The sequence below is a fragment of the Pinus tabuliformis genome, chromosome 5_1 (assembly GCF_031772625.1).
Source record: "Pinus tabuliformis cultivar Carrire ecotype Pingquan chromosome 5_1, CPIR1, whole genome shotgun sequence".
NCBI lineage: Eukaryota > Viridiplantae > Streptophyta > Pinopsida > Pinales > Pinaceae > Pinus > Pinus tabuliformis.
In genome coordinates, this window is record NC_142305.1 from 602230786 (window position 1) to 602247208 (window position 16423).

At 40.0% G+C, this 16423-nt stretch overlaps 1 pseudogene; it reads right to left on the reverse strand.

Moving 5' to 3' along the window:
• The window catches only part of LOC149166319 (uncharacterized), a 33213-nt pseudogene that overhangs the window by 996 nt on the left and 15794 nt on the right, over window positions 1-16423 (reverse strand).

Sequence of the window (16423 nt, forward strand, 5' to 3'; positions counted from 1 at the left end):
TATATTCCAGGACGATGTTTTGTTCAGCTACTTGTTCATGGAGGAAATGATACTTGATTGGTATGTGTTTGGTTCTTGAGTGCATCACAGGATTTTTGTTGAGACTGATAGCACTTGTGTTGTCACAATAGACGAAAATTGTTGATCTGTACATATGTCGAGATCTTTTAGAGTTTCCTTCATCCATAGTATCTAAGAACAATAGTCTGCTGCAGTAATATACTCAGCTTCGGCTGTGGATAATGATATGGATGACTGTTTTTTGTTGAGCCAGGATACCAAACAGTCTCCTAGTAAGAATGCATTTCCACTAGTGCTTTTCCGATCATCTATACTTCCAGCCCAATCAGCATCGATGTATGCAGTTACAGTCAGTGTTGAGTCCTTTGGGTACCAAATACCGAAATCGGAAGTTCCCTTCAGATATCTGAGAATTCTTTTTACAGCAAATAAATGGGATTGTTTGGGAGCAGATTTAAATCTTCCCACCATTCCTACTGCTTGCATTATGTCTGGTCGTGTAGCTATTACGTATAGAAGGGCTCCAATCATTGACCTGTAATGAGTTTCATCTACTAGAGGGGAGTCATCATCTTTGCTCAGTTTGCAGTTTGTTGTCATAGGTGTGCTCATGGGTGCACAATCCTCCATTCCATATTTTTTGAGTATGTCTTTTAGATATTTGGTTTGAGATATATACAATCCTGCTCTAGTTTGAGATATTTGAAGTCCAAGGAAGTGGTACAGCTCTCCTATCATTGACATCTCAAACTCTTTTGACATGTTTTGAGAAAATTCATGGCTCATTTCATCATTATTACTAGCAAAAATCAGATCATCAACATAAACAAGAGCAACTAGTAACTTACCTTGATCTGTCTTTATGTATAGATTGCTTCCAGCCACTCCCTTTTTGAAGCCTTGTTGTTGTAGATAGTGATCCAGTCTTGCATACCAAGCTCTAGGAGCTTGTTTCAACCCATATAAAGCCTTTTTCAACTTACAAACTAAGTCCTTTCCTGTTGTTAGATCAAAACCTTCTGGCTGCTCCATGTAGACTTCCTCCTTGAGTTCCCCATTTAGAAATGCTGATTTCACGTCCATTTGATAGATTTTGAATCCTTTTGAGCAAGCAAATGCCAAGAACATCCTGATAGCTTCCATACGGGCCACTAGTGCAAATGTCTCTTCAAAGTCAATTCCTTCAATTTGTGAATAGCCTTTGCAGACAAGTCTTGCCTTGTTTCTGATAACCTGTCCTTCCTCATTCATTTTATTTTTGAACACCCATTTGGTTCCTATTATGTTTTTGTCCTTTGGACGAGGTACCAGCTCCCATGTCTTGTTCTTCTCAATTTGGGTCATTTCTTCTTCCATGGCTTTTACCCAATGAGGATCCTTACTTGGTTCTGTAAATGTTTCTGGTTCTATCATAGATAAGAGGGCAATGACTTTTCTCTTGGGTGTAATTGTTATCCTTCTTCGGGTCTGCATACCTTCATCTTTATCGCCAATGATCTGCTCTTTTGGATGGTGTCTTTGGACATACTTCGTCTTAGAAGGGGTATTAGGTGGTTCTCTTTCCTCTTCTTCTTCTTCTTCTTCCTCATCTATTTCTTCTTCTTTAGGTTCTTCTTCTTCAATGAGAGAGTCATATTCATGTTCTTCAATTTCCTTTACTGGAATATCTTCATCAACCTTTACATCAATGCTTTCCACTATTTTCTTCAGTCGATAATTGTAGCACTTGTAAGCCTTGCTCCGTGTAGAGTATCCAAGAAATATCCCTTCATCAACCCAAGAATCAAACTTTCCTAGTGAACCATCATTTATTTTTATGAAGCACTTGCTTCCAAAGATCTTGAAGTACTTCACCGAAGCAGGTCTTCCTTTCCATAGCTCATAAGGAGTTTTATCACAATTTGGTCTTAATTGAGTTCGATTCAATGTGTAGATAGTTGTCCCTACTGCTTCTCTCCAGAATCTAGGTTGTAAGTCTGATGCTAATAGCATATTTCTTGCCATTTCTTGGACTGCTTGGTTTCTTCTTTCAACTACCCCATTTTGCTGAGGTGTTCAGGTAGCCGAGAATTCCCTTTTAATTCCATGAATATTACAAAACTCACTAAACTCGTTTGATGTGAATTATTCTCTTTTGTCTGTTCTGAGGCACTTAATTTTTGAATCTTTTTCATTTTCTACAAGGGCTTTTAGATTCTTGAAACACTCAAAATTTTCAGATTTATACTTTATGAAATATATCCACATCATTCTAGTATAATCATCAACAAATAACACAAAGTACCTTTCTCCTTGGAGTGCTTGATTTCTAGTTGGCCCACATACATCAGCATGGATGATCTCTAAGGGCTTCGACGTAGAGTGATCCTTTGTCTTGTGGCTGATTCTGGTCTGCTTTCCATGTTGACATGGACCACATACTGCTTGATTTGGTTTGAACATCCTTGGGATGTCTCGTACAACTTTGATCTTGCTGATATTGATCAGATTTTCGAAGCTTGTATGTCCAAGTCGCTTGTGCCATAGCCAAATCTCATCTGTCTGACTTAGGTAACATTTATTTTCTTGAATCTTGTTCAGAATGTAAATGTTGTCTGGTGTCCTCACCCCTTTTGCCACAAGTTTCCCTGAGGCAGAGTTCCTTATTTCACAGTCTTTGGTGCTGAAAGCAACCTTATGTCCTTGATCACATATTTGGTTGACAGTCAAGAGGTTGTGTTTGAGTCCATCAACCAACAGAGCATCTTGAGCTTTTCCTTTTCCATTGATCAGAGTAATTGTTCCTTTTCCTACAATTTTGCTAGATCCGCTTCCAAAGGACACATTCCCTTCCTTTTTGCTCAATGAGAGAAACTTCTTTCTGTCTCCTGTCATGTGTCTGGAGCACCCACTATCTATAAACCATTGGTTTCCATTATTTTAAGCATATAGAGCCAGGCCGCATTTTTCCATGCTGGAGTTCTTGCTACTCATCTTTCTTCCTTTGAGTGGGCAGTCTTGTTCATAGTGTCCATTATTATAGCAGAAAGAGCAAATAAGATCAAATTTGGTCAAGGGATCAAATGAATTAAAGGTTTTGATTTGTCCCTGCCTTTTGGGGGCATATGAGTTGATTATTCTATCCTTTAGCTTTGTCTTTTCACTTCTGCAAGCCATACAATGTCTGGCTTGATGACCAAAGTTTTTACAGTGAAAGCAGTGTCCAAGAAAGATGGTTTTGTACTTGTTGAAGCAACCACGGTTTGAGTCGATTTCCTTCCTGGGAATTACTCCTCCCTCGTTCTTTGGATTTGTGATGGGCCCTTGGTGGATTATAGGTTTATATTTGCTGTAGTGTCCATGATTCGACTCCACATTCTTCTTTGGAGTAATTCTCTCTTCATTCTTGGGATCTGGGGTGCACTTTTCATCTTTTGGATTGCAGGAAAGTGCATCGGCATAGCTTTTCGCATTATTCTTAGTGCTTGAGGATTCTCCTTTGAAACCTATTCCAGAATTGTCATGTTGAGGTTTTTGAATTTTCAGAATAGTCTCAAGTATTTGAGTGCTTTTACAGCCCTTTTTAATTTTCTCCAACTCCTTTCTCAGAGACACTATTTCTGTTTGGCGTTCTTCACAAGTCTCTTACTTTTCTTTAAGCTTTGCTTCCAAGATATCTTCTCTCCTTATTTCCCCATTTTCCACTTTGAGAGAAATGATTTTGTTCCGTAGTTTCTCATTTTCTTCAATGCCACTTATTAACGGTTCATCTACATTTCCTTCCAGCACTGAGTCATCATCATGTGCGAGTGCCATGAATAATGCTTCTTGGCTTTCATCATGATCACTTTCCTCATCTGATTTCCTTTTGATGACCATAAACTTATCCTCATCAGACTCATCTTGCTTGGAGAAGAAGTTTTTCTTATTGAACCCTTTCTTTTTATGTGCCATTCTTTTAGAATTTCCTTCATCATCATTGTCATGTTTATGAGGACATTTTGCAGCATAATGATCTATTTTACCACATTTAAAACAGATAAGAGGATACTTGCCTTTAAGCTTAGATCCTTTCTTCAGCTTTCGTACAAATTGAGCCAATTCGGCTTCCACATCTGACTCATCATGTTAATTTAGGTGTGTTCTATGCTGGAGAAATTTATTTAATTTCTTTTCCATATTAGCAATCACATCAGCATAAAGTAAACTGTAGATAGAACATGAATATAAATCACAGAAGACAAGCCAAGGCAAGAGGACACAAGATATGGCGCAAGCCAGGGACAAACCCCACAATGTGTGGGGAAACCCTTTGATCAAATCTTCTTTTATCTTCAAAGTTCAGCAGAGAAAGAGAGAGAGAGTACATTTACAACAGAAGTCAACACTTTAACTTGTCTAGATCTGAGCATAGATCATCTCCTATAATGATGAGATCAATTGAAGACATTCTGCTTCAACTGATCCTCCAAGGTGACTCCTTCACCTATCATCGTGCTGCATCTGCACCACTGCATACTACACCATGCTGCACTAATCATGATTATCATCATGTTTCCCATGTCCATGATCTTATTAATTATCTTGCTGCCTTTTATGTTGCATCCTCTATCATCATGCAGCCCTATGACTAAGCTGCTCTCATCTACTCTTAGCATCATCTTGCTGCCCATGCCCATCATGATCGGAGACATATCATTCTTATCATTCTCATTATGTTGATACTGTAACCATCATTGCTCATGATCCTTATGCTGCTCATGCTCTCATACATCACTGTGCTGCCCATGCTACCCATGCATCATTATATTGTCGCTGCATCCTTATGATAATACATCCTTCTTCCTGCATAGATATTTATTGCCATAACCTGCATATATATACCTTATCACTATCCATATACATACATAGCGTATAACTTGTATCACCCCAGCGTATATATTGTGTGTGACCACGCAGCCAGATCTAGGGCCTGCGTTTATATATTTGCGTATATTGTGTGTGACCATGCTACTAGATCTAGGGCCTGCATATATATATATATCTATATATATATATATATATATAGATATTGTTGTCCTGTGTATATATATACTGTCTTCATTACTGAGTGCCTGGACTGCATTCATATGTACAGCCTTCATTACTGAGTGCCTAGACTGCATTCATATGTACAGCCTTCATTACCTTGACTATGTTCATATGTATAGTCTTCAATAGATGACTGTGTTCCATATATATATGTGACTGCGTTCACATGTATATTGCCTTCATTACTTGTGAGCCTTGACTGCGTTCATTTCGCGTGTTAGGGTTTACAACATTAGCGTACCATAAGTATATCAGCGTATCATAAATATATCAACATATCAACGTGTTAGGGTTCAATTCGTAGATGAATACATCTCAGCGGATTCATGATTCTGTGCTCTGCTTATGAACAGCGTATATGTGTCAGCATATATGAACAGCATTGTAAGTGTCACCATGACAACGTATGAATCTTTCAGCCCTATGTAAAGAACAAGATATATGAACAGCGTAGATATCTACATTGCCTGCTCAGCGTATGACAACGTATACTGCGTGGATGTCTAACTGCGTAAGGTTTCTCTATTACCAGCATACTGATTTGCGTATTAGGGCACTATTACCTGCGTATATATGTATGTTTGCACTGCGGCTGATCTGCGTATTATCAGCGTATATATGTCTTCATTCACTGTGGGTAAGGTGTCCATATTTACCTGCATATATCTGCTGCGTAGATTGCCTGAGTGACTGCGTGTATACCTGAGTGTGAAAGTTGTGCGTGTATATATATTGACTGCGTTGAATTCGGATGTCATCACGTTCATTGTCTTGTCTTCATGCTGTGCGTATGTACTCCATTACAGCATATAAGTTCCTACCCTTACTGCGGCTCTTCATCACTTCGGCTTGATGACTTTGGCACTCTTAACTGCGTATGTGTTTTCTTGACCAGCGTATATATATAACCATGAACAACTTCATGACCAGTGTGTAACTTCCACAGCGTATCCACTATGAACAGCGTATTAATCTTATTGATCTACGTTGGATTATCTTAGGGCATCATAGCAAATACTCTTAGCGTTTTCTCCTTCTCCAAAAACCCAGACGTGGAGAGGAGATCACCTAAAGAGTGTGTCTAAATGACATCAAATCCTCTTATATTTATACTAAAATGAGGGTGATGAATAGACACGACGGTTGGGCTTCTAGAGCCTACATAAGAGTTGTTCGGCTTGATAATAATTACATAAAATAAATAAATTCATATCTCCATAAATACTTATCGGAATCGGATGATCTTTGGATCAATCCTACACCTCTCGATGAGAGGGATCCAATAAAAATATCAACTACCATAAATAAGCCGACCCACATGGATTTTGGCCCTAGTTTCCAATTTAACACTCCCTCTCAACTAGGGAGAACTCCATCCGCTGATCCATATGTACGACTGTACTATCTCTGCCATTAGTGCCTTGCACTACTCTGCCTAGCTCTGCTGGCTCTACTCAGCTCTGTTGGCTTTGCTCTGCTCTGCTGGCTCGTCTCTGCTCTTCTCAACGCTGCTGGCTCTGATAGCTTTGCTCTGCTCAGCGCTGTTGGCTCTGCTCTGCTCAGCTCTACTGGCTCTGCTCTGCTCAGCTCAGCTCTGCTAGCTTTGCTCTGCTGGCTCTGCTCTGCTCTGCTCATCTCCGCTGAACTATGAAGAAGAAGAATTGATCGAGAATGAGTCATATCATTCTCCACTGACCTGAAGTCAGTCTCAAAGTGCATACCACTAGTCCCAGACCAGTCTCAACTGACCCGAAGTCAGCTTCATAGTAAGTACCACTCCTACCACTGGTCCCAGACCAGTATCGCAGTCTCAGAGAGTGTACCACTGGTCCCAGACCAGTCTCAACCGACCCGAAGTAAGCATCATAGTATGTACCACTCTCACTGGTTCCAGACCAGTCTCGCACTGACACAAAGTCAGTCTCGGAGTATGTACCACTGGTCCCAGACTAGTCTCAGCCGACCCGAAGTCAGCGTCATAGTATGTACAACTCCTACCACTGGTCCCTGACCAGCACTATTGATCCCAAATCAATGGAGGACATCCTAGCATAGGGAGTACGGTAGATACAACGATGCGTCCATCGATACTACTATGGTCCCTAACTTCATTTCCCTGCTCATTGATCAGATGAGAGGTACTTCCCATGAGTCCCAAACTGCATGGGTAGGATGCCTCAACAGGAGAACTTAATCAATCCTGTCCTCACAGGAGAACACATCAATCTTGCTACAATCGCCATGGAGAACACATCAATCCAGGCTGCCATGGAGAACACATCAATCCAGGCCTCACAGGAGAACACATCAATCCTGCTACAATTTCCATGGAGAACACATCAATCCAGGCCTCACAGGAGAACACATCAATCCTGCTACAATCGCCATGGAGAACACATCAATCCAGGCCTCACAGGAGAACCAATCATCCTGCTACACAAGAGAGTGAATCATCTTGTCCCACAAGAGAGTGAATTATCTTGTTCCAGTGCGCACCACCAGGGGAGGGTGAGTCATCCTGTGGTCGTATGTTGCTCCAGTAGATTCTATAAGCCCCACAGAGCTCCCAGAGCTCAATGTATGCAACATACAGGACCCTTTTACAAAGGTCTCTTGATGACTCCAAGTCATTCGGGAAAATCACAAATTTGATCTTTCCCCCGATGGAGCCTCCTTGCTCATCGACTTTCCATATCCCAGATAAGGCAGTATCTGATGTCTGTCCACTGGAGCACTTGTCGAATACAGGATTCCTCAATAATCGAAAATAGCTAAGAAATTCCGCAACCATGCAACTTCATACAAGATCATACTCATAGCCATGTATTCGGTCTTGGCGGTGCTTATAGTGATCGACTTTTGCTTCCTGCATCGAAGCAGAATCCAAAGAGAACCAACACTGAAGAGTGCTCTAGTGATCCTCCACACTGCCTGCCCACTCATCATTCGAATAATCATGTGGTTTCATATTTTCGGCAGTGTATCTCAATCCATGAGAGATTGTGCCACTGAAGATATCTCAGAAGATTCTTGGTACCAATCCAGTGAGGCTCAACCAAATATGAGCTCAACATGCTAACTGCAACACATATGTTCGAACGGAGGTTCTCCAAGAACATCAATGTGAATGAGTTTATGAAACTCAGAGGCATTTCCCAAATCTGGTCCGACATCATCACCATATAACTTCTTAAAGTTAAGGTCCTCGAGGCAGTCACAAGCTTGCAGCTTATATTCCCACATTCAGAATCCAACTCCCTCTGTCTCTATAAATGAGAGGGTCTGCACCTGTCAGACATAGGTGCTGGTACGAGAGGTTTATCATCCACAACCTTCAATTAATGGTATGGATCGGTTTCACTCCTAGTGAATCTCAGCTACATTAGATAGCTATCAATCCTCTCATACTATGCCCGAGGTGTTTTTCTTCAAGCCATAGAGGGCTTTCTTCCACCTGTACACATGAGATTCCTTGATCATGATTCTCAAACTCCTCGGGTTGTTCCAAACCTGTGAACCTGCTGCATGAGGGGAATGGTCCCCTTATAATATTTTCCTTCGGTACATTTCAGACATGTACCTTCATGCTTGTTTTTGAATTCAGGCATCCTAGTCACCATCTGACTCACAGACCTCCAGAGTTGAGTCAATGGACATGGTCCCTAGTGGACTTCCTGCAACTTGATACAACCATGAAAAACATCTTTAAAAGATCTATTTTCAAACATGTACCTTTCCGTCGATAAGTGCCACCCTGTAACCTTTGACTTCGATTTTCGAGATGGACACCAAGTTTGATCAGGTACATAAAAGAGATTTTGGGGTTCCTTGCTTTCATGGAAGAGTCGACCATTGTCTTTGATGACCCGCATCTCTGTCATTCGAGCACTCCTTCGCATAAGGGCCGAACTCATAACCAAGACATCTACCTTTCCTTCCTACCCTTAGATCTGAACTTCCCAATGAAGTGATGCCATCAGAAGTTTTGCTGTGCCATTCTAATAACATTCTCTGCTTCAACTTCACCCTAGGTGAATTATGAGGAACCCATTGATCCTTTTTTCATGTCCCAACTGTATTTGGTGATTGCTCTTTCACTCTTGCTTGGGCATTGTCTTCACCTCAGCTCTAATACCATGTTAATTTAGGTATGTTCTATGCTGGAGGAATTTATTTAATTTCTTTTCCATATTAGCAATCACATCAGCATAAAGTAAACTGTAGATAGAACATGAATATAAATCACAGAAGACAAGCCAAGGCAAGAGGACACAAGATATGGTGCAAGCCAGTGACAAACCCCACAATGTGTGGGGAAACCCTTTGATCAAATCTTCTTTTATCTTCAAAGTTCAGCAGAGAAAGAGAGAGAGAGTACATTTACAACAGAAGTCAACACTTTGACTTGTCTAGATCTGAGCATAGATCATCTCCTATAACGATGAGATCAATTGAAGACATTTTGCTTCAACTGATCCTCCAGGTGACTCCTTCACCTATCATCATGCTGCATCTGCACCACTGCATACTACACCATGCTGCACTAATCATGATTATCATCATGTTTCCCATGTCCATGATCTTATTAATTATCTTGTTGCCTTTTATGTTGCATCCTCTATCATCATGCAGCCCTATGACTAAGCTGCTCTCATCTACTCTTAGCATCATCTTGTTGCCCATGCCCATCATGATCGGAGATATATCATTCTTATCATTCTCATTATGTTGATACTGTAACCATCATTGCTCATGATCCTTATGTTGCTCATGCTCTCATACATCACTGTGCTACCCATGCTACCCATGCATCATTATATTGTCGCTGCATCCTTATGATAATACATCCTTCTTCCTGCATAGATATTTATTGCCATAACCTGCATATATATACCTTATCTGTTAAGTTATGGTATGTTCTATGCTTATAACAGTTTACTTCTTTTTCTTATTATATTCCACCGATTAGCAATCACATGTACATAAAGTAAAGTGCAGATAGAACATTAAACGATCGACAGAAAACAAGCCAAGACAAGAGACACAAGATGTGGCGGCTAGCCAGGGACAAACCCCACAATGTGTGGGGAAACCCTTTGATCAAATCTTCTTTTATCTTCAATAATTCAGCAGAGAGAAATAGTACAATAAATCTGATTCATATCAGCAGTAGCAAACCCTAGATCAGTAGCATCAGCATTAGCGGCTTCATTATCAAACTAGGGCAGACCATATCTCACAAACCGACAATCGGATTGACTTCATTCCACCACCAAAAGTTTCGGCTTCCAAAGGAGGTTCAGATGAACCTACAGTGCAGTTCAGATGAGGAGATCTTCTAGGCCACGCAAGTCAATCTTTACTTCTGCAATTGCAGCTTCAGTTTCAGCAGTTTCCAGCTTCAAACTAGGGCAGTCGATATCTTGCAAACCGTTCGTCGGATTGACTTCATTCCACCACCAAAAGTTGCGGCTTTAAAAGGAGGTTCAGATGAACCTACAACACAGTTCCAAGGAGGAGATCTTCTAGGCCACGCAAGTCAATCTTTACTTCTGTAGTTGCAGCTTCAGTTTCAGCTTCCGGCTTCACATGTGTGAGAGAGAGAGACCCATTTCAGTGCAGTAGAGAAGAGACTCATATCTGCGCAGTAGAGAGAGAGAGAGATGTGATGAGATGAGCGAGTCCAAATGAGGAAAGGTCCTCTTATATTTATACACAACGTTGGTGGGTGAATAGATGCGACTGTTGGGCTTCTGAGCCTACATGAGTTGTAGGTCGGCTTGATAATAATTCCATAATCAAAATAAATTCATATCTCCATGAATACTTATCGGAATCGGATGATCTTTATATCAATCCTACACCTCTCGACAAGAGGAATCTAATAAAAATATTATTATCCATGAATAAGATGACCCACATGAAGTTTTTCCCTGGTTTCCAATTTTAACACTCCCTCTCAACCATGGAGAACTTCATCTGCAATCTGTCTATCGGTCGTTACTATTCATCCATCAAATGCACTGCCCTGTACAACCTGACCCTTGCCCTGCTCTGCTCTATTTTTCCTGTTCTTCTTTGTCTTGTTCTGTCCTGCACTAATCTGTACTGTTTTGTTCTGTTCTGCTCTGCTCTTGCATTGTTTTGTTCTACTCTGCTTTTGTCCGAATTATGAAGAAGAAGAAATGATCGAGGATGTATCATACTAACTCAAAGTCAGTCTCAGAGTATGTACCACTGGTCCCAGACCAGTCTCAACCAACCCAAAGTCAGTGTCATAGTGAGTACAACTCCAATGGTCCCAGACCAATATCATCCTCCACTGACTCAAAGTCAGTCTCAGAGTATGTACCACTGGTCCCAGACCAGTCTCAACCAACCCAAAGTCAGTGTCATAGTGAGTACAACTCCAATGGTCCCAGACCAATATCATCCTCCACTGACTCAAAGTCAGTCTCAGAGTATGTACCACTGATCCCAGACCAGTCTCAACCGACCCGAAGTCAGCGTCATAGTATGGTACAACTCCTACCACTGGTCCCAGACTAGTATCATTGATCCCAGATCAATGGAGGTCATCCTAGCATGGGGAGTACATGTGTGAGAGAGAGAGACCCATTTCAGCGCAGTAGAGAAGAGACTCATATCTGCGCAGTAGAGAGAGAGAGATGTGATGAGATGAGTGAGTCCAAATGAGGAAAGGTCCTCTTATATTTATACACAACGTTGGTGGGTGAATAGATGCGACTGTTGGGCTTCTGAGCCTACATGAGTTGTAGGTCGGCTTGATAATAATTCCATAATCAAAATAAATTCATATCTCCATGAATACTTATCGAAATCGGATGATATTTATATCAATCCTACACCTCTCGACGAGAGGAATCTAATAAAAATATTATTAGCCATGAATAAGATGACCCACATGAAGTTTTTCCCTGGTTTCCAATTTTAACATTATCACTATCCATATACATACATAGCGTATAACTTGTATCACCCCAGCGTATATATTGTGTGTGACCACGCAGCCAGATCTAGGGCCTGCGTTAATATATTTGCGTATATTGTGTGTGACCAGGCTACCAGATCTAGGGCCTGCAGATATATATATATATATATATATATATTTGTCATATGTATATATTTGTCCTATGTATATATATACTGTCTTCATTACTGAGTGCCTGGACTGCATTCATATGTACAGCCTTCATTACCTTGACTATGTTCATATGTATAGTCTTCAATAGATGACTGCGTTCCATATATATATGTGACTGCGTTCACATGTATATTGCCTTCATTACTTGTGAGCCTTGACTGCGTTCATTTTGAGTGTTAGGGTTTACAACATTAGCATACCATAAGTATATCAGCGTATCATAAATATATCAACATATCAACGTGTTAGGGTTCAATTCGTAGATGAATACATCTCAGCGGATTCATGATTTTGTGCTCTGCTTATGAACAGTGTATATGTGTCAGCTACGTGGATGAGCTATGATATACTCACATACATGGAATGAGGTATCACACTCGAGATGTATCGCAGACAAGTTAGTAACAGCTGCTATGTTTTATGACGCCAGAACACGTCTCTAGCCTAGAACCTCTAAATGTTTTGCATTAGGTGACAATGCTCCATTAGGTTAATTGATGTTAATTTTAAGTTGATCTTGATTAAGAATTTGTCTTTCAAGGTTCATCACGTGATTTATTTTCAATTCCTAGAATGCAACTAATATGATAAGCATCATTTTCATTCAATTTTGACAATGAAAACCTTAGCTAGTATGGATAGAGCAATCAGATTCTTGTAATCAAAGAAGAAAGGACACATCTAAATGCAATTTCCCTAACTATTCCTATCAAGCATTCACAAACTACAATATGCACAATGCAAGTTTTTCTTTTCAATTCCCTTAATGTTGAAATGAACAAAAGGAAACTAATGCACATACAATTAATCAATCTTTTTGCAAGAACGAAGACTTTACGACAGTTCCTTTTCGAAAGAAATGAAGACTTTTATGACACTTTCTTTTGAACAAAGATTAATCGACTATAATCTAACTTTAACAATGAATCGATAATGAAAAAGAAATCATTTAAGAAACATTAATCAATCAAAGCCAAAGTAAGGCTAGCAAAGCAAATACAATGTTGATTTTAGAGACATGACATTCATTGATCATTAAGCAAGCATAAACAGAAGAAATTTGGTGAAAAACCCTATCCAAAGGTGGAAAACTAACCCAAGGAGGATCAGCACAGCCCTGAATGGGAGACAGTGCACTTCAGAGCATTGTCCCTAAGCCAAGGGTGCTCTGCAGCACATTGTGTCCCTCACAAGCCTGCGCTGGTGACAATAAGCCATTTCAAGAGGTAACTAAACACAATTTTTGACCAAAATTCACTTCAACAAGGCTGAAATACAATCAATGAAAGGAAGTAAGTTCTGCTAGAGTGTCCGAGGATGTGGATAAGCTACTTGGAATGATGATCGTTACCCAGTATGGTTGCCAATTTGTTATGAGGAATTTGGTATCTATAGATAAATACTAATTCCCTAGATAAGTATCCATATCTAGAACAACAGCTTAAATCACTTTAACTTTTTTCTATAAACAATAGATAAGACAAAGAGAATGAGAGGATCTACTTGTAATTTCGCTTTCCTTTTGTCTCCTTTGTATTGGTCCTGTTGCTCCTTCCCGTACTTAACACGCTTGAGAAGTACCTGTAAACATCAACAGAAGACAAAGAACCAATCAAAGCAAAATATCATTTAATTACAAGTAAATGGAATCAGATACATTCACACATATAAGCATCACATATCAAGATAAGCATATGGAAAAATGTGTAAATACTTTATTGAATAGCAGGAAGAATTACAACCATGAAGCCTGATTCGAAGTCACTCCTCCAGCTTTGGTTCCATCCACATCACATCATAAGCATGAAATTCTGGTAGCATAATGACACTTACAATAGTCTCAATTCTCAAACTAACATTATCTCCTTACAATTCATCAAAGTCCAGCCCCTGATCACTTAGATGAGTGCTCAATTTATAGGAAGATGGAGGAGGTTTTGTCATCAATGAGGGTATTGAATGGCCTTCCATACTTAGAATTAGTTCCATGGAGGAAGGGATGAGAGGATAAGAGGTATCTTAACTCATTCCTCATCCATTTTCGAGCTCATAGGAGATGATAAGTGTGGGAATATTCTAAAAGGCTCCAGAAGATAAGAATATTCCCCAAACCCTATGTGAATTTCACTCAAACTCGCCCATCACAGGTCAAAGTGGGCCTAAGTTCTCTGCAGAGCACCCTTGCATGGGCCTACCTGCGCTGGTCCCTCTAGGAGTCATTTCAGGATGTCTTCAAGCCATGAAATTGTCAAGGAATGAGGCATTCAAAGTGTTGACTTGTCTAGGGCATGTATCAACTGAATTAGGGTTTGATGAGCCCTAAAAATACTGATCTAGATGATTGGAGTGATGTGCCCAAATGGATATGTAACACCCTTTCATCATCCAACTTATACAATGCAAAACTGAACTTTTTTGCTTGATAATAGATGAACATGTAAATCAAAACAGAGGTGTAATTGAACACCTGCTCTGTAGGAAATTTAATAAATTGTTCATGGATATTGTTAGCCAAGAATTGACTGAAATTGAAAATCATAAAGGGCTTGTTGTCTATGGAACATGTGGAGAGGAATCCTAGAATGGGTTCATCTACCCACTGATCAGAATGATAGCCTAAGATGTAAGAAATGATTGAAATAATTTGTTTGGCATGATCAGAGAAAATGGAAGAAGGATGTGGAGGATTCTTATTGGGCAATTGGGAGATCTCTAGCAAGAAAATCTCCAAAATTATGGCTCTGGTGGCAAAGTCCAGCTTCTAATAAAGTTGGGTGAGGGCTTCTAGGGAGAAAGGGGCAGAATTTTCCACAATAAGGGCTAGCATCATTTGGTCAATGGATTTGGTTATAATGGTGAAAGGAATGTCACCTGTAGGGGAAATTATGGCTCTCAGGGCAGGGACATAATAAGCTTGACATCTTCTGGTAAATTCTGGGGCATGGAATATCAAGGGAAATCTATAGTGGGGGAGGTTTGACTACTAGAGTCCTATATCATCAGTCTTATCTGTGTGTTTATCCTCTAACTAGAAATACAACTCCAGGAAATCACAGTCACATAGAGTTTCACTTATTCTATAATCCATGTCTGCTAATGGTATAGGATCCAAATCTATGGAAGAGGGGATTAAAGGATTAATGTCTTTGTCTTGGGTCTTGGTCTTAGGATCCATGACTATAAAAGATTTTTCAAACAGTATGAATAGGCAGAGTAGGGTCTACTGAACTCAAAAACTAAAACAATGTGTCAAGCAAAAATAAAAGGAAGTCAACGAATGTTGCAGTCTGGTCGCAGGAATGTTCTGATGGAGATCATTGAAGGAAACTCTAAATAGAAGAAACAGTGAAAGATTGAGAGTGACATGCTTTGGATTTATTTAAACACTGAGAAAAAGTCCCGTTGGAAATGGCACAGGAGTAATAGGCGAAAGATACTTGGCGAGATAGGAGTGACAGAGGTGTCGGGTAGGGACAAAAATAAAGGGACGAGGGGGAAGAGGTTTTCGGAGGGGGTAGGGAGCAGTAGGTGGTATAAGCTGGGGGGGTGTGAAATGTGGGGAAGCCGCCACATGAGGATGGGGCCCAGTGAGAGAAACCACCTTCTGGACCCCCCAATGGTAAAGGGAGAATGTGAAGGGGGGCCGAGAAAGAATAAGGGTCGTAGATGGATCGCCGGATCAGATCCCAAGGTGCTGAATGCGACTGAGTGTTAATCGCAAACGACAAAAAAATATCTATCCACTTGTGCTTTTTAATATTTTCTATCCGAACTTAGGATAAGGACGGGTAATGAAAGTGTGAAATATTTTATCCACAGCGCGCACTTTGAGTTTTCAAACTTAGGATAAGGTAAATATAATGAAACATTTTGAAATACATTATCCATATCATGCACATTTGCCTCTTTTGCTATATTCTCAGACTTAGGATAAAATTTTCATAGGCAGATATTCACCCAATCACCTAATCTACCTACCCTTAGCTAGACTAACATTTTTATTTCTATCTCCAGGGTGCACTTAGACTAGCAAACCCATTTTTATTTTCTTTTATGCAGAATGAAAAACTATCTAACCTATCCCTTATTTCTTCTATTGACCTAGATTAAGCAGTTGGATCAATGTCATTTTCTACCTAACTAATGATTTACCCAGATTAAATTGTT